At 47.8% G+C, this 19,667-nt stretch overlaps 1 pseudogene across 1 annotated transcript in view; it reads right to left on the bottom strand.

Moving 5' to 3' along the window:
- Positions 1-19,667, bottom strand: part of LOC144932304 (zinc finger protein 385D-like) — a 127,887-nt pseudogene that overhangs the window by 87,793 nt on the left and 20,427 nt on the right. The window contains exon 2 of the transcript XR_013636897.1: positions 1,805-2,119. The product of XR_013636897.1 is annotated as a zinc finger protein 385D-like (transcript). The remainder of the gene's footprint in view (positions 1-1,804; positions 2,120-19,667) is intronic.

Raw genomic sequence — 19,667 nt, 5'->3', positions numbered from 1 at the left:
CTTGAGTCTCGCCAAGCCACCGAGAATTGAGATAGATACAGCAATGGAGCAAATATTAATGTCTGGAGCATGCTAAACTCAATTAGTAATTAAAATATATTGATTGGGCAACACTGATAGAACCAATGACACTGTCCATTTAAAATGCGATGGAGGCAGTGCATCGCTGACATATACAGTGCTGACAACATTACAGGACCACAACAAACACCCCAAACAAGTACAGTCAACATATTTAAATGTAGCATTATTCTTATTTTGTAACATTCATATACCCTACGGATAACTCCGGAAGTGGCTTCGTGGTGTCAATCTGCGATGTCTTCAGAAAATGATTGGAGTGAGCAATTATTTCAAATGTGGTCCATAGCTTGTGATTGTTGTCCGCATCTTTTTCCAAAGGTGTACGAGATGACTGCATCAGCCATGTAAATAGACAGCGTCTGAAAACGCTGTCTAATTTTATTATTTTATTATTTCCCTTCTACGTGACTTTACCGAAAGAACCAAGACGATGAATACCTGCAGTCACGAAAGCTTTTAATCGAAATTTAATGCATATATTATCAGAGTATGTTTTTTGTTTGCATTCTGACCACAAGCATTGTGATTAAAGCAGACATGATTCCTTGTAAAAGGTTTCAGTTTGTCTTCAGACGCTGTCTTTCCGACAGACCTGTTCTTCACCTGAGGACGGCTGCTTGTGTTGTGGCCGAAACGTCGTGAGAATTATTTTATTATGTTTTATTGTTATTATTTTATTATTTCCCTTCTACGTGACTTTACCGAAAGAGCCAAAAGGAAAAATATATGCATTGTCCTTGAAACTGATTGGTCCACACCATATATTATCAGAGTATGTTTTTTGTTTGCATTCTGACCACAAGTATTGTGGTTAATGCAGACATGATTCCTTGTTAAAGGTTTCAGTTTGGTGTTTTAACATCTTAACACCTGTTTTGTTGCCAGACTAAAGGGGAACACCCTATTATCATGATTGTTGCTGTTATAGTTTTAATCTATTGTTATATTTAATCATCGATATCCTACATTTGGGTATATTTAACTGCAGTAGGCCATATTATGTTAACATTGCAAGGTGTGTTGGCAAAAGGTAAAGTGTGGAGTGCTATGAATTTGAAACGAGGCAATTTAAGAGGTCATCACAGCACATGCCATTGATGCCACTACACCTCGCCATGACTTATTTCATTAGAACCAAGCAAATATGAAACATGAAATAACCATTTAATATGACCTTGAAGGCATTTATAAATATTGTAAAAAAAAAAATTCAAGACTTATTTGGAAAAAATCCAATTTAGTTTTGAGTGATGTAGAAAATGGAGTGCCAGGTGAAAACCACACTCATACGAGTAAACCACTGCAGAGGGAACTTATCAGACACCTATTTGCTGTACTACTTCCTGCTGTTGCTCAGGAAGTGGCTGAACATAGCGCATGGAGATACAAAAGTAATCGAGCGTATTGCTTTCCATATCATCCCCTCATACGTTGTGTCAGCCATTTCAGGTGTTCGATAAAATGATGAATTGGAAAGCATTGCCTTTATTTATCCACACAAATCGCATGAACCTGGTCCCTGCATTAACATATTAGTTTATTCATAAATGTCACAGAGTTTTACTTCACTTCTTTGCCGTTTAGAGATCTTCCAGCTCTCCGACGTGTTTTCGGGTTGCGCCATGCGTGCAGCCTAAACTTGGCATTGGAAAGCGACACAGGGCAACCGTGAAAACCTCGACAGGTCTGCCGTTTCACCCACTGTGGTGTCGTCGATTACCTGTGCCGCCGTTCTGGGCCGTGATCTGCCGCAGTCGGCGACGGTGCGCGTTGCCATTGAAGTGCATCTGCACCTGAGCCTCGGAGTTGAGCTGCAAGTTGCACACCGTGCACAAAGCGTAGCAGCCCGAGGAACGCCACGTGCACACCTCCTGTTCACCGTCCTGGTCGCCAGCACCGTTCTCGGGAGTGTCTTCGATTAACTGGGCAGCAAGTGCCACCTCCTCGGTGAGCCTGTGCACTTCAAGCGGCAGCAACGAGTCCGAGGCTGCTGTCGTGAAGCCTTCGTCGGTCTCCATCGGTTGGTCACAGCTGCCTGTTTGAACAACGTTCATGTCGTTTATGGGACTTTCAAGAGGACAATAATTGTATTTCAGATATAAACATAAAATTTATGGTAGGAAATTCCTTTACAGCAAGTGGACTGAAAATAAAGTCAAGCAAGTGAGCTTCTTTACTATTTCAAGTAAATGCTTTTCCAGTTGCATGTAAAAAATAAAAATACAATATTTGCTTATGCATAAGCTTCCATGTCATCATAATGATCAGCCATGATCTATCAGCTGCTGGATGAAGTGCCTCACACATTCCTATCCTTCATGGTCTTGTGATGCCATAATTTTTATTTGCTCTTGCAGATGACTAGATTTCATTGCTCCATCTCGGCAAATGGTCATCCTCTCAAGCGCATCCCCTCCTTCAGCTGCTATTCTGTCACCAGTCTAGTCGTCCACTGGCAATCAATCAACGCTTCCAGTGACATCTCCTGCTCAATTCCACTTTTTTCCCTTTACATCTATAATCAAATTTCCACAACTCTTCTAATGTCGCAGTGAATAGTCTTGGTGAGAGTATATTTAATTATTTGAATACCCGTTCTCATTTGTATTTTTGTTTTACTTTCTTCATACAATTTCACTGTAACTGTTCCATATTAAAACATTGGTTTTGATAATGTATATATATATATTTTTGAATTAATGCATTGTTTGGTTTGTTATCGTGATTTAATTATTATGCTTGTTTACCCAGGAAAGCCTCTCAATGCCCTTTTTCAGGAGGGGCCTGCCAAGTTTTTGCACCAGGGGTGATGTTTGCAATGTGACGTTTCAAATTTGCCAATTTTGACAAATTTGAAACACGACGCTGGCCCATAATGGCCTGCTCTCGCTAATGACATCACGGGATCAAATCGTGTCCACCATGAAGCAGACGGAAAGTATTTTGTATCTTTAATACAACCGCCGTATTGATCAGGGTGGCTGCTAGCTGGAGTTAGTTGATACAGCAGCTATAATTTTTATTCTAGTATGAGTTGCGTTTATTGTTTTGATACTGTGGTTGTATTTGTTTGTATCTTGACAGTTCATATGTTGTATTACAACAGCAATGATCACTGCAGCAATAATAGTATAATAGCAATAAACTAGCGTTGTAGTGGCTGAAAAGAGCTCTCACTCTGTGTAAGGCAGAAACATTCCTTTCGTATTTCTTAGAGCAACAATTGCAAAATAAAAATAACTCTAAATATCTGACACACATGTCACATCAAGCTGGGGAAAACATGATAGCGTGTCGCTTCTTTTTCATAAGCAAGGACCATATCTACACTAGGGAAAGTGATGAGAGGCTTCTCCATAGTTAATTTACTTTGTTCCTGCAGTATCAGTGTAATGTGATATTTGTGCGGTCGAATTCCTATTTTATGAAAAAAAACTGCCAGTCTACCACTGTTGCAAGGGGAAAACAGGACTGTACTGTAACGGTGTTGGTTTGATGAAGCTTGAAGGGCATTCATTTGCACAGCATGCCTCTCTTAATTCGGAAGAAATATACTCCACCTGGACATTCACCAAAATTGATCAGGCCATCTGATCCGTTGAACTAGCAGAAGATTGATTAGGTATGAGGATAATAAGAACTCTTGACAATATTTAGCTGAATAATGAGATTCACAAATACCTACAACTGCTACTTTTCATTGACAAATTAAATTAATATGGGCCCTTTCAAAGCAAACAGGTAAGTTACACAAAACATGTTTATACTTTGAGATTACAGTTCGTGTAAAAAGAGAGCTGAAGACAGGCTTATCGTATTTATAGTAAAATGTTAAATAATCCAGTCAGCCATAATATTAATTACACTGCAAATATCAATAGGTTTTGTTGCAGGCTAATCATACTTTTTTCAAATCCATGTTTTTCATGTCCATTAATTAATGTCTGAATGCCTTATGCTACCTTTATTAAAGTCAGCTCTTGTTTGCCTCAGCAGCTGCCTTGACGGGTTTGAGACGTTAGTCGTATCCCTTTACACTGCTGCCCTCTGTTGTAGGAGGCTCAGCAATATGCCTTTGTCCGTCAATGTTGAGCAAATGTTTTCAAATTCATTAGCCGTTGAGCGTTTTCCATGTGAAATTCAGAGACCACAGAGAAATATGGTCTCTGTATTCGACCATAAAGTGCACTCCACTCAGGAAACTACCAATTTAACTTAAATTGTTTGCAAACTGCGATTGTCCTTTGAAGTTAAACCATTTTATGTAGACACAATTTGTGTATGTTTAAACATTACTTTATTCCTTCCCTGCCACCTAATGCTGCATTGAACACTCTTAGGCTGGGTGGAAGATATTCTTACCTACCAAGTCCACATTATAATGCTTTTCTGGTTCCATAAAGCATGTGAGTAACCTCTCCCCTGGGAAGTAAATACTGGGAGTTATCCTGTTTGTTCTAATAAAAGAGGGTTAATGTGTAGAGGAGTATTGTCAGTAACCAGTGAGGGGACGAGCGGAAGGAGGTGCGAGCGGGTTGAGAGCCAAGGATGACGTAACGTCACGGGTTACGTAAGGGGCTTTCGGAAAACACTTTCGGGAAAGTGGGCGGGGCCGAGCTGGGGGGAGGAGCCGCTCAATGGGTTTTTAAGGGGGACCCTGTGACGGAGGCGTGGTCGTTGTTGGGGGCCAGGGTAAGGACCGGCTGGAGTAAGGGTCTCTCTCCTCATCGCAGAGTGGTGTTGGCTGATCCCCCGCTTCGTGCAGATAAGTGAGAGAGCCAACGGGATAGCCGAGGGAAGGGTCCATAGTTATTCAGTGTCCGAGTGAAGGACCAAGATAGAGTGCACCTACACTGGTGTGAGTGTAGGATGCCGAGTGTGAGAGTTTTTTTAAAAAACGGCAACATCCCTTATAGTATTCCTCGTCTCCACGTGGTTGTACTGCACAACATGTGGTGTCAGAAGTGGTCTACAACCTTCGCCGTCATGTCCAAGTCAGCTGCGAAGCACAAGAACCTACCCGTAGTGGAGTCGGATGAGGAGGACAGTTTAGAAGTGGTCCCCACGACGCCCCCGGAGTCCGGGGCCCTGGAGATGCGCCCTGTGGAGCTGCTGCAGCCAATGCAGGAGGGGGCTGCTGGTCCCGACCGGCCGCCATCGCCAGAGAACTGGCGAACCATCACCGGCCAACTCGGTCAGCTGCTGGAGTCTGCTGCGCACCTAGTCGTGTGGGTGTCCACGGCGGGGATCCAGCCGCACAACGCCATCGCCGAGTTGGAGCGGCAGCGTCCCGCCATTTCTTCGGGTGCGACGCAGAAGTCGAGCGCCTTTTTTTCGTCAAACATGACGCAAAAAACGGGCGCCATCTTCTCGTCAGGTGTGACGCAGCAACCGGGCGCCATCTTCTCGTCAGAAGCAATGCAGCAATTGGCCGCCATTTTTTCTGCTGCCCAGCCGCCGCCGATCGCAAGGTTTGGAGCGCTCGTGCCGGTCTACAGTACGAATCATTTCCAAATTCGCTGCCTGCCTCCAGTTCGCCCATTTACCGCATCTGGCGGTGATTGGACGTCTTTCTGGCACCATTTCGAAGCAGCATACATCTCGGTAGGGTGGTCGAGTGAGGAGGCGCTGAGATCCCTACTGATGGCGTTTGACGACTACTCTTTGGCCGTGTTGAATGCTATCCTAGCCATGGATCAGGCGACACTTCCTCAGGCATGTGCTCAGATGGCCGCGATCTTTGATCCGCCATCTAACGCACGCCGAAGATTTTTGCTGCGGAGGCGGGGGGAGGCCGAGACGCCTCTTGCCTTCTGCAGTGCACTGCTGGCGCTATGGCAGGCGGCCTACCCTAACATGGACACAGCGGCGCTCGACTCCCTGGCGCTGAAGTGACTCCTTTTGCTGGCGCGGGAGCTGGGCGTCGTCCTGTCCATTGCGGAGAAGGCCGATCTGTTCTTTCTTAAAGTGGCCCAGGGCATTCAGGCCCCCATCGGCCTGTGCCAGTGGCCTGGTGTAGCGGCGTATATGGTGGAACTGAAGACAAAGGAGGTCATCACGCCACACGATGATGAGCAGGCTTGCGCCTTCATCGCATGCGACCAGCACGGGAGAGGTGCTAGAGGACATCGGCCGGGAGAGCAGTGGTGGGCGAGGGCTCCTTCTTTGCGAGGGTCTATGCCCACCACTTGCTTCAGGTGTGGCCAGCCGGGCAACATTGCCAGGGGCTGCTGCAACGACTTCGGGGTCTTCGTTAGGACTCTGTCTTCCTCCACCTCCACATCGACCTCTTCCGCTGGCCCACAGGCAAGTCGCGACGCATCACCCACTTGGTCACTCCCCGCACCTCACCCATCTAGCGGGGATCGGGTACCAGATCGCCTTGTCACCCCAACCTTATTAAATCTCACGAACAAAGTTTGCTGTCGGTCACCGGGTGGTCAAAGGGCGTGTAGCAATGGGATGCACTCTCACATCATGTGGTGGCAGCCGTGGCAGGTTCCTCCGTGGTTATTGGTTATGTTCAGGGGGTTGAGGTATGTATTTTGGTGGATACGGGCGCGTCCGCCACCATAATATCATACATGATTTTCAGTATTTTGTCGCACTACGTTGGTCAGTTGAGCCCGGTCACCAGAGCTTGCGGAGCCGCAAACGGGGGAAGTTTGGGCATTTTGGGACAGATTATCACCTCTGTAAGAACTGGGGACATTGAATTGGTGGGCCCCTTCTTGGTCTCAAAGATATTGGCCGTGCCATGATCTTAGTCGATCATGGGTGTATGGAGATGCCATCGGGCCACCGATTGAAATTTTTTGATTCCCCTACTCGGTTGACTTCTGTTGCCGCCAGTGTCCAGGCTCTGGCTAGGGCATCGGTGAAGATTTCACTGGGTACTCAAATGCTTGTGCCCTTGAGGTTGCGGAAGCACCTGCAATTGCCAGTTCCTGAGGTGAAAGTCCTCTTGACCCCCTTTAATTCCTTGTCACGAAGCTCTTCCTTGGTGGGGGCCCTGACGGTCGCGGCGGAAAACCAGGAAACCTTTTTACAAGTTTTAAACGGAGGTCCGTCACAAGTGGTTATCCAGGCGGGCACCGTTCTGGCGCACGCGACCCCTGCTCATTCTGCGTGAGATGCCGTGCCTGTTACTGGTCTTGTGGGTGGCATAGTTGGGTCTAACGATTTGGACGGAGCGTGGATTGACAGGCCTTGCTTGGAGAATCCGCACTTATTCCCTGATGAGCGGAATCGCCTTCGGGCGCTTTTAAATACATTTGGCGACGTTTTTATTCAAGGAAAATTTTATATAGGCCGAACTTCCCTCTAGTCTCATCATATAGACACGGGAAATTCGCCCCCCATTCATCTGAACTCTTACTGGCTAAGCCCTAGAGAAAAAGATCATGTCCACATTGCTGTCGATGAAATGTTGGCGGCGGACCTCATCTCTCCCTCTAATAGCCCATGGGGGGCCCCCATAGTTTTGGTAAAAAAAATGGGATGGAGGTCTCTGGTTTTGCATTGATTTTTGTAAACTTAACTAAATTTCTGTGGCAGATGCCTACCCGCTTCCCCGCATGGATGACTCGCTGGACGCTCTCTCGGCTGCACAGTTCTTTTCGACCCTGGACTTGTCAGGATTCTGGCAGTTACCACTGGACGATTAATCAAAGCCTAAAACCGCGTTCTGCACATCCCAGGGTTTGTGCCATTTTAATCGGCTCCCTATGGGTTTCCATTCTGCCCAAGCCACTTTTCAGTGCCTCATGGAGTTGTTCTTGGCCGGCCTCCAGTACGACTCGTGTCTCATATACCTGGATGACATTATCGTTTTCAGCCGCACATTTTAAGAGCATTTGCAATGCCTGAGATCGGTTTTCGTCAAGGTGCGCACTGCTAACCTCAAATTTAAACCCCAGAAGTGCCACTTGTTGCAGTCGTCCGTGAAGTATTTGGGTCATGTGGTGAGCGCATCGGGGGTTGCCACTGACCCTGATAAAACTGCGTCTAATCGTGCTTGAACCAACCCCTATATCTGTTTCTGAGGTTCACAGTTTTGTGGGGTTTGCCTCGTATAACCGCAGTTTTGTCCGGGATTTCGCAACCATTACCAAACCACTCCATGCGCTATCTGCTAAGGGCCACAAATGTAGTTGGGGCAAGGAGAAGGAGGAAGCATTTTTCGAGCTTCGGGATTTTCTTGCTGACGCGCCTCCCCTGGGTTACCCTGACTTCTCGCTGCGCTTTGTCCTGGATACTGACACCAGCGACACGGGCATAGGGGCTGTGCTTTCCCAGGTAGTCGACGGCACCGAACGGGTTGTAGCCTATGGCAGCCACGTGTTGTTCTCCGCGGAGCAGCATTATTATGTAACGCGTAGAGAGCTGCTAGCCATTGTTTACTTCGTGAAGTTGTACAGGCCCTACTTGTATGGTAGGCGGTTTATCGTCTGTATGGATCATGCTGCCTTGCATTACTCCCTGCACATAGATCAACCTTCTGGTCAGCTGTCTCGCTGGCTCTAAGTGTTGCAAGAGTATTCCATTGATGTCATTCACAGAAAGGGGGCACAGCATGGTAACGCGGATGCCTTGTCTCTGTTGGCACCAGGACGGTGGATGTGAATGTGCGATGGGCACTAGTCGCTGCAGGCCTGCAGCTGGGAGCGCACCTCAGTTGGTCGCGACTACCGGTGCAGCTGCTCTTCAGGAAGTGCCAATACCTGCAGATCGGGGACTGGGCCTTACTCACAGTGAATGGTCCCGCCTGTAGATGGAGGATACCTCTCTGTTGAAATTACAACGCCGCAATAAACCGTCCGACCATAAGTCTGCTCTGGCAGGGGTCCCCAGCTATTGCCCTTCATGATGGCCTCCTTATGTGATGGGACGCGGAGTTACAGAGGTACTGTGTTGTGGCTGTTCGGAAAACTTTGTTGACCATCAAACGTGACTATTATTGGCCGGGCATGGAGGACAATGTAGCACTGTTCATCAAGGGCTGTCAGGATTGCATCCGCCAAAAGCCTCCGGTTTTGTACGATCAGCGCCCCCTGCAATCGACCAAGGTATCACGCGTTAACGAACTTGTGGCCCTTAACATTTTCGGCCCATTTCCAATTTCTCAAAGGGGCCACAAGTATCTCTTGGTCGGGGTGGAGTACCTCACCCGCTGGCCCATGGCGTGGCCCTTGCCTGATCAGTTGGCCACGTCCATAGCCGATGCCTTTTTGCACGGGTATGTGTTAGACAAGGGGGCCCCTGAGCAACTTCTTACGGACCAGGGTAAAACATTTTCTTCAAAACTGCTCAAGGAGCTCTGTGACCTCCTAGGCACAAAGAAGATTATGTTCTTCTGCCCACAGGACCCCACCACTTAGCTGCTGAGCAGCCACCTTCATCATCGTCGGGAGGAGAACTGACACATGAGGACGCACCGCCCTCGCACAAGCAGGATACTGCTCGTGGGAGTGGACCGGCGTCAGGAACACGGTCCAGAGGCGCTCTTTTCCACTGAGCGCCTCCTTCTGGGCCCGTATTATCAGCAGACATCCGTCATCGCCGACGGTGTGGTCGGCACAATGGACCGAGGAATGGAGGCCTTCTATTGCACTTGCCGTTCTGCCTTATTACCTTGTTATTCCTTTGCAGACGGCCTTGCCTCTTCACTTCCCATGTTATTGTTATAATTGTTGTTGTTATTCTTCTGCTGATTGCCGTCGCCCCACCGTGATTTTCTTAATTAATGTTAGCAGCCGGGACGGCTGATTTTATTTTTTATGGGGGGGGGGGGGGTGTAGAGGATTATTCACAGTAACCAATGAGGGGGCGAGCGGAAGGATGTGCGGGTTGAGAGTCATGCCCGGTCAAAAATGTAAGTTTTTATGTTTTTTAACCTGTAATTCTGGTATGAAATGCCTTCAGGTTGAATAACCATCAATGTGAACTTCCAGCTCACCACAGCTCTTGGTCACTCCTTATCCCATCATCTGCATTCCAAAAATTCTATGACGAGTGCAGGCAACTTTTTTTGCAATTTTAATGTATTTGAAATAAATAAAAGTAACAAGAAAATCCACGTGAATGCCATAAAGTCAATCTTTTAGAATTTAAATCGGCAGCCAATTTAATGTTATGACCTTGCCCTCAACCATTATTCCAATTACAGTACCGTATTAGAGTATATCATGAATATTTAACTATAGGAATCTTTCAAACACAATTCATAAAAAAATATTCCTTAAAACTTGAGACCAAACATTTCAAGTATGTTTCCAATCATATGCTACATATGCTGCTACATTAGTCAGGTATCACGATGTTTTAAACCACAAAATACCTTATTATCAGAAGGTATATTTCTCTAACATCTTTTTAGATTGTTTAATTTGTTTAATCTTGTTAGTGCATGTTTTTCCATAATTGTTAATATGGTTGATATTGAGGAGGGTGTAATGGGTTAAATAGTTTAGTTTAAAACACCAGGTAATTAGGGTTTTATATTTTACAAAGACCATCACACGTCTCTACATGGCCACTGACTCTATAATCCCAACCTTAATGTCCACACTCACATCCTTCCTTGATGTGGTCTCATTTTGCATTGGTTATAACTTCCTCCAACTAAATGTTGCCAAAACTGAAACTCTCATTGATAAAAAAAAATCCATACATATTAAAGACCACAGTACCAGCACATACCTCCGAAACTCTGACATCACACCGGCAAAAAGTGTGTGCAAACTTGGAGTTGTCATTAATCCCAAACTCTTGTTTTCTTTACACATATCTCCACTGGGCAAGGCCTGATAACTCCATCTACACAAAACCGCCTCCATACTTCCTCCAAATCCCACTAAATCCCTCACCCATGCATTCACCACACCTTAACTTGGCTACTGCAACCCTTTGCTCTACAGCCTACTCAAATCCCTCACCTCCAAACTCCATAAGATCTAAAATGTCACTACCAGACTACCCACCTACACTCATGAGTACAAAACACTCTAATATTCCCATCATTCCACCCAATCGAAATCCAGATCAATAAAAAAATTGCTGCCACCATCTTCAGTATCCTTCATGGACTAACACCTGCCTACCTCTCCCCTCTCATCTCACTCGAATTCCGTCCATGCGCTCTATACTCCAGCAACCAAAGCCCTCTGTTGATGCCCCCAGTCAACCTTGCTCAGTGGGAGGTCATTTATTCTGGTCTGACCCTGGAGTCTGGAACCCCCTTCCTCCAGCTGCTGGTGCCATCTCCTCCCGAACCATGTTTAAGTTTAGACTCAAGACCTTGCTTCTCTGCCTCTGACTATCTTTTTCACTTTATAACATAAATAACACTCCTATCCCGAGCATTCACATTTCACAACGTTTTGTACAGCATCTTGAGATGTGGTTGCATTTAGATGTGATGTCTATCTAACTTGCTTTGTATTATATTGTTATGACAATACATATCCGTTTAATTATTTTTCAATGACAACTGTTTCATTATGTATCAATGCATTGTGTTATAAATGGTACAATAATTCATTATAAATACAATAAGCTGCATGCTATACATATATTTCTTGAATATTCCAGTAAAGTGTAACTGAAGCTCAATACCCATTTTTAGAGCATCATGCCAACTGTTGTTTTTTTTTGTTTGATCATTAATGTTTGTAAAAAAAAAAATATCACCAGACATGATGATCCAATAATTACTAAGTTTTAGTTGGCAAAATCATGTTTCTGCACCAGCACTGCTTAATAGAAGCTCGCTTGAGCTATGGATATACAAGGTGATGTCAATGCACAAATGACACCCCCATGTCTGATTGCCAAGTACAAATCGCATGGAAATGGCACAGCATTTGCACTTTGGAGCTTGGTTCTGGGCTATCTCACCAAAATTCAGAAAACCAGGCTGGTAATATTTCTTTATGTGCTGGGTGGAAGTGTACACGCAATAAATAGCCAATCGCTGGTCGAGAGGGCAGACTGAGTAGGTATGGCCAAAAGCGTGCAGTTTTGATGTAAGATGATTATGAGCTGCCAAGCTCGCCTGGATTGCGGATGTAAACGTGGCTTTGGGATTCTAATGTCGGATTACTTGTACTTGCAATCACATTCTTTCCCAAGGTCAATCATATTTGGCAGTAGAGCCGGCTGAATGATACTTTGTGAGGCTGATTTAAGAGGCACTGGCATGGTGCATTGCAGAGGTTAGAGGTGTTTATACTCAGAAATGCACAGCTTTTCCAAACGGGGCCCAATTGGAATTTTCTCAATTCAACTATTGCTATATGCGTATGTATATATGTTGAACTTCTTTTGCACCAGACGTAGCCAACAGTGCTTATCAGAGGTGCGTGCCTGGTCAGCATCGTTTCTTCCTTTGCATTAGATTTGCGGTGGAAGTTGTGTTTTATTATCATAATAATTCTTTTTTTCCCCAAAATAATTTTTTATCAGGTTTTAATTAAACTAAATATTTTGGAGGGTTTAACCGAACCTAACTTATGAAGTGCTTTTATAAACAAGAATTTGCATTTTATTAGGTGGAAAATATTTTACTGCACATGCCCACACTCGAGCTCACCACTCTAGTGCATGAGGAGGCCTTGCCAAAAAAACACCAATGAAATTTGGGGAACTATGTAGAAAGCCATGCATACAATGCCTGTTGCTCATAACACAGACAGAGGAAGCCCCATGGTTCCAAGGTTACTCCTAAGGCCGTTAGAAGAGCTTCATTTGGCTCTCTGAGCATTCAATATTGTTTTTTGTTAAGTCCACTTCATAAGTTAATGGCACGATGAATATCGGGAGCTCAATGATGAGCTAGTAGTTGCTCTTCCTTCATAAACAAAAACATTTACCGAGCACTCCAGTGCAGGCTGAAAGGTAAATAAACATGGAAATGAGTGAAAACTACTTAACTCACAATCGTGGACTTAAATTCAGAAAACGTGCAATGCAACTTTGCAGATAATAATACAATCACTCCTGACACTAGACTAACATAGTGTATCTTTGCTATTTGAAATATGGGTTGTAGGTTAATTCAGCCCATCATCCATGTAGGTGTTAAAAAAACTAATACAATTTACTAATACAACATTAACCGCAGTTGTCCTGTAGCAGGAATGGTATTTGCTCTAGAGGGAAGGATTTCTATCGCTGGAGCCAGACTGGTGATGCAGATGAGCACTATAAAACAATCTATTGAGGAGACAGACTTTTTATTGATTTGAGGATTTGTATCTATCCATCACATAAATCCCTAGAATCTCAGAGCACCTTTTAACATGCCTGTTGCGATTGTACCGGTGGTCCAGATGTATTGTGACCCCCAATTTTATTGACCCCTAACAGTTTGTTCCTTTGCACATTCTTTTTGTTTTGTTTTAAATAAACCTTACTTTAAAATATGAAGTTTTAGAGATGTAAATGGGGGTGACATGACATCTGGATCACCCTGTGCAGTGCTGAAATTGTGGTGGGGGAAACGTAAAATCTGCTATTAATAATATCAGTGACATTCTCTGTATGAAATAACATACATTTGGTGAGCTAACAATTAAACACTCATATATGTTAGGTTATCGGCCACCTGAAGTTAGGCCACTGACCTTTCTGATAGCATTTTGTGCTAAAGATGAGCGTCTATATTGAGGGGGGTCGAGCGACATCCTACCGTGGCACATCATCGGGGATTAAGATGTTCAACTGCAACTTCTTCCTCAACATCCATTGGTTGGAACATGCAACCAATGGATTCTGAAAAGTCCGATAGCAACAGTAAACACCTGTTCGAATTCAGCAAACCTCATTTGGTACAGCCTTGGCACGTCGTAGTTGCTCTGCATTTCACGCGCCCATCTGTCAATGTCAAAGCATGCAGCAGCGTCACCAACAGTAACGCTTGGCTCATTCTTCTCACATTACAGCTTTCCCATTTCTCCTTGTGCTGGATCACATTAACCACGTTTTGTCACCATGTGACGATGTGACACTGATGAGTTAAACCGGCAACACAAGCATCGTGCATCAGGCAATAAATGCAGCGCAACGGTTTGTGACGCTCATGAAAGTAGCGTTCGTAAAACGGTTTTCGCTCTGTATAACTTTATAACTTACCCGAGGGTTACTGCAGTTGTTTTAGTCTTGTTAGTCACACAACGACACAAGTGCATTGGTTTAGGAGTGCAAGAGAGAAACGTTCCGAAGGAGATAAGTGCAAAAATATGATTGTAATTGAAAGTCTGCTGCAAGGTTTATCCTCCCTATGATTATTGACCACTCATGTCCCGGAGTGAATCTGAAGCAGCCTCGTCGGGGTTCATGGAAATGCTTAGTAGACCTAAATTTGTCGGTGTTGACATGCAATCAGTTGTCTGCACAGGGAGCAGCCACCCACTGGTGCCAATGCCTAGCACATATAGCAGCATGGTCCAAGTATAAAGGTTATATAGACATGAGATCAGATTTTTCCTAATAGGCCGCTGTACGTGAGCTGTATCGTTCAGTTTCGTTCTGACAAACGGGGCACTACTTTTTTTTTGCTCAATATGTTCAACGTTAATAAAAGGTATCCAAGCAAAAAGTTCTCCACGCATTATCCTGCAGTTAATGAGAAAAGTGTAATGTATTGGCGCACTATATTGACTGCGTATTGAGACATATAAAACTGTTGAGCTAGATTTTCAACCAAGCAGCATCGAAAATGTAAGTAGGTCAGAGCCAAAATCAAGCCAATATCACTACGCACATGTAAACATGGAGGACGTAAGCACCGCAGCTTCATCTGATAGCGGCGATCAAGCTCGATTAACACCCGTAAAGTGTATTCTTCATGTCGGAAAAGACCAAAATCTGATGCAGCGTATCATCCCAAGACTAGGTGAGTTCCACACAGCCATGTCCTTTATGGCAGTGATAGGCAAACGTTTCAAAGCAGGACTACAGGATATGCTGATTGAATCAAATGTGGTAGCTGTTGGTTCAATAAATGGAGTCATTAGTGGACATCACTACAACCGTAGCATTCGTGCACACAAACTCCTATTTGAGGCAATGCATATCTTGCGGTTGAGGTCATTTCTTCAGTCCCTTCCTGAGCAACAGCACACTCGTTACATATGTAGTATTCTTGAATGAGGCAGAGACTTCGTAGAGGCCACACGCTTTTATTCCAATAACACTAGTCCTCCGGACTCACTGGGAGAACAGCCCAACCACACAACCTAGGGAGGTACAGCCTCCGGCTCTCTTCTCCTTACTCCCCTTCCCTAGCCTACAGCTACCCAGTTACTCTCCTTCCCTAGCCTATAGCTACTCAGCCCACTCAGTCCCAGCGGGGCGGCATCCTCGAGGCTTGGGGGTCCAGGATCTCCGGCCGCACCTCCTTCAGCTTCTCCTGAGATTGACCCCCTCCGCTCTCCGGGAGCCGTCTTATATCTCCTCCCTCTGAGGGGCGGGGGTGTCTCGGGGCCCTGGCTCTCGCCAGCCCCCTCCCCTCAGAGCGGTTCCAACCACCTCTCGTCCCTGCCGGTCCGGACCGATCCAGACCAGTACGTACCTCTCCCCTAGCTTGTGTGACCTGTGTGACCTGTGTCAACCTTGGTGTCAACCTTGACCACGACATCACCCCCCCCTACACAGCACGCAGCCGTCCCGGCTGCATCACTATCCACATCCCAACCCTAACTCGCGAACCAGGAATTCTGAACACGACAAGAACAATGCGTGAGCCTCAACACAACAGTAACAACAACAGAACAGCAACCACAACCGTCCCCAATAATTTACCCCAACCCCCCTGTACACAAGAACACCGCGGACACACCACACCAACGAACAAGGTGACTCGAACACCCAGGCTCCGCGAGGAGGCAGTGTGTCTGCGACAGGTCTCAGGAGAACCTGAGACCCTTCGAACGAGTCCGTGTGGCGGGTCCATCGCCAGAGGCCAGCGTTCCTTGCGGAGGGTCAGGAGGGCCCAAATGACGGGCGTCCGGCACGTCCCGAGGCCCCGGGGACAAAGCCCGCGAGCCGTCTTCCTGCTGGACAGGCGGCCGGCTCGCTTCCCGCTCCTCCGGTGAGGCCACCCTAGGTGGACTCACACCTGCAGCATCCGAAAGAGTGGCAGGGGGTGTCGGAACAACAAGGGGGTCGCGAGGCCCTTCCCCCAACCTGCCGGACACGTCACGCGGCCGGCCCCTGCGAGATGAAGATGTGTGAGTGCGTGGTGTGACATAGGGCTTCAGGCGCGAGGGGTGCACGTACCAAGAACGCCGTCCGCACGCGACCCTAACACACTGGTCCCGAACGACCCGAATAATGTCGACTGGCCCCCGCCAGGGCCGCAGCAATTTCGATGACGTTGACAGCGGCACCTGCGGGCAGTGCAGCCACGCCTTATCCCCTACCGCCCATTTATACCCCGTAACCCGGCGATCATACAGACGCTCATTGGCCCGTTGCCTTGCCCTGGAATTTTCCTGCGCGGCCACCCTCGCCTCGACCAACTTCCGAATATTGAACTGAGCGTGTTCGGACAGTTTCGAGCGAGACGCCGCCGACTGGACCCGCAATTGCACCTCCATGGGGGGGTCGACATCCCTGCCGTACATTAAGTAGAAGGGCGAATAGCCCGTGGCCGCGTGAGGCGCCAACCTATATGCGGCCAGAACTCCGGGAATCCTCAGGTCCCAATCCAACTGTGTGTCGTCTACCTGATGACACAACATAGAGGTAATGGTCCGGTGTAGACGTTCGACCATACCATCGGTCTGCGGGTGGTAGGGGGAAGTCCGGACCTTCTGCGTGCACAAAAGGTCACAAACCTCCCGCAGAAGATTGGACGAAAAGTTCTTTCCCTGGTCGGTTAGCAGCCGTTCCGGGGCGCCCTTATCCAGGACGTAGCCCTGGAGAAACGCCTCCGCAATGGCTGCCGCCGACTGGTTGGGGAGGGGCCAGGCCATAGGCCAACGGGTGAAATATTCAACCCCAACCAGCAGGTACTTATTACCCCGAGCGGTGACAGGGAAGGGACCCAGAATGTCAAGGGCCACCAGCTCGTTAACCCGGGACACCTGAATGGACTGAAGGGGTGGGCAAGCCGCCCTAGCCGGGTGTTTCCGCCGCGCACACTGCGTGCAACTATTCAAAAGGTCGGCGACATCGCGCGCCATTCCCGGCCAAAAAAAATCCAATTGCAGTGTAGCGAGCGTTTTGTGAATACCCAAATGCAGGATGCGTTCGTGCGCCGCCCACACGGCCCTGCCCCGCAGAGCGGTGGGGACGACGATTTTGTAACGCCCCGAGCTGGCGTCCCATGACATGAGGAGACCCTCCCGCAAGCTGACAGTACCTACCCTTCCCTGACAATCTCCCCCTCTCTCCGCACGACGGCGTAACCTGAGGAGGGAATTGTCTTCCATCTGGAACCGTCCCCATTCGTCCAGAGGCAGATCGAGGAGCGAGTCGCGAGCGACCAACACCTGTGAGTCCCCCTCGGTGACAGGTTCCCCATCGACCACCCCTGCTGCCGCCGCCAAGGGGGAAGCCGGAGCGGTACTCGTGGCCGATTTGCATCTCCCCGAGCCCATAAAACACGCGCACCCATCACCCGGAGGGAGGCGTGACAAGCCATCCGCGTTTGAATGTTGTGTCCCCTTCCGGTACACCACCGTGAACGTGTAGTCCTGTAGGACCTCAAGCCAACGTGACAGCTGGCCGGACGGCTGGTCTATTTTCAACGCATACTGTAGCGCGGCGTGATCTGAACAAACCGTAAAATGCCTACCGTATAGGTACGGTCGATATTGTTGAACAAACACGACAATCGCGAGCAGTTCACGGCGGGTGACGCAATAACGTTGTTCTGCCGGAGACAGGACTCTACTGCTGTAGGCAACGACCCGTTCGACCCCGTTGACCACCTGCGAAAGCACCCCGCCGATGCCGGTATTGCTGGCATCGGTGTCCAGGATGAAGGGCAATGTGAAATCGGGATAGCATAAGGGAGGAGCTCGGACAAGGGCATCGCGAAGCGCCCTGAACGCCCTGTCTTCCTCTTCCCCCCAATGGAATTTAGCCCCCTTAGCCGTCAGAGCATGAAGGGGTTTGGCGATCGTCGCAAACCCCTCAACAAACCGGCGGTAATAGGACGCAAAGCCTATAAAGCTGCGGACTTCCCCCACAGACGTGGGCGTGGGCCACGTTCTTACACAGTCAGTTTTAGCAGGATCGGTGGCTATACCCGTAGAACTGACAACGTGGCCGAGGTACCGCACCGATTCACGCAACAGAAAACATTTCTGAGGCTTAAATTTAAGGTTAGCCGATCGCACTCTGAGAAATACAGCCCGCAGTCTGTCCAGATGTTCCTCAAACGTACGGCTGAAAATAATCACGTCGTCCAGATATATAAGACAAGAGTCCCACTGCAGGCCAGCGAGGACCAGTTCCATCAATCTCTGGAACGTCGCTGGAGCTGAGTGCAATCCCATGGGCAACCGATTGAACTGATAAAGGCCCTGTGGCGTACGAAACGCGGTCTTAGGTTTGGAAGCGTCATCCAAGGGCAGTTGCCAAAACCCCGACAAAAGGTCCAAGGTTGAAAAATACCGTGCCCCCGCCAAGGCATCGAGCGACTCGTCCATGCGAGGGAGCGGATACGCGTCCGCCAGCGAAACCTTGTTAAGCTTCCGAAAATCCACACAAAACCTCAAACTGCCATCATGTTTTTTAACAAGCACAATCGGCGCACCCCATGGGCTGTTGGAGGGAGCCACAATGTCAGCGGCAAGCATGTCATTCACTGCCAACCGGACATGTTCCTTCTCTGCCGGACTCAATCGGAACGGATTTTGCCGAATGGGAGCGGAATCTCCCGTATCAATGTGGTGTTTCAATAGATTAGTGCACCCAACATCGAATTTGTGTTTGCTAAAAACATCGGGAAATTCACGAAGCAACATGCGCAGCTTTAATCTTTGTGACTCTGAAAGATTTTCAGCCCCTGAACAGAGAGAATCCATCCATGCCTCATCGACACCCACCTGCGTCCCGAACGCCGGTGCCTCACCGACATGAGCCGCGACGGAGTCAGTGTGCAGCGGCAGCGACGCATGTGCAATGACAGCCCCTCGGTGCACGACCTTCGTCCGCAACCCCGCATTCAGCACCTGAATGAAGGGCTGTCCATCTCTAGGCACAAGCGTTTGTGCACCCACCAGGTCCAACCCTCGCTCGGTCGTATTGGAAGGAGACAACAAAACCCCCGACGTAGCGTCTGCCTCCAGTGGTTTGCGTAACTGAAGCGGTATTAGCATCTGCGCACCCGGCGGAATCCGCACGGTTTCAGACGCCATAGCCGGAACAGTCGTGCAAGCTGTGCGCAGCCGGTTTGGTGAGGGCAGAAACGCCATCCGGCGGCCCGAAGGAAGCTCGATGCAGCCTTTGTCAATTAAAATTTTGATGGGCATCCTCCCCAAGAAGTCCGTACCCAACAAACAGGGAACGGCCAAGGCATCGGAAACCAAAACGGGACCAGATAATTTAATGTCGCCAATACAAATTTG

This window comes from Lampetra fluviatilis, chromosome 1, assembly GCF_964198595.1.
Source record: "Lampetra fluviatilis chromosome 1, kcLamFluv1.1, whole genome shotgun sequence".
NCBI classification, from domain to species: domain Eukaryota; kingdom Metazoa; phylum Chordata; class Hyperoartia; order Petromyzontiformes; family Petromyzontidae; genus Lampetra; species Lampetra fluviatilis.
This window is presented reverse-complemented; position numbering and strand designations above follow the sequence as displayed.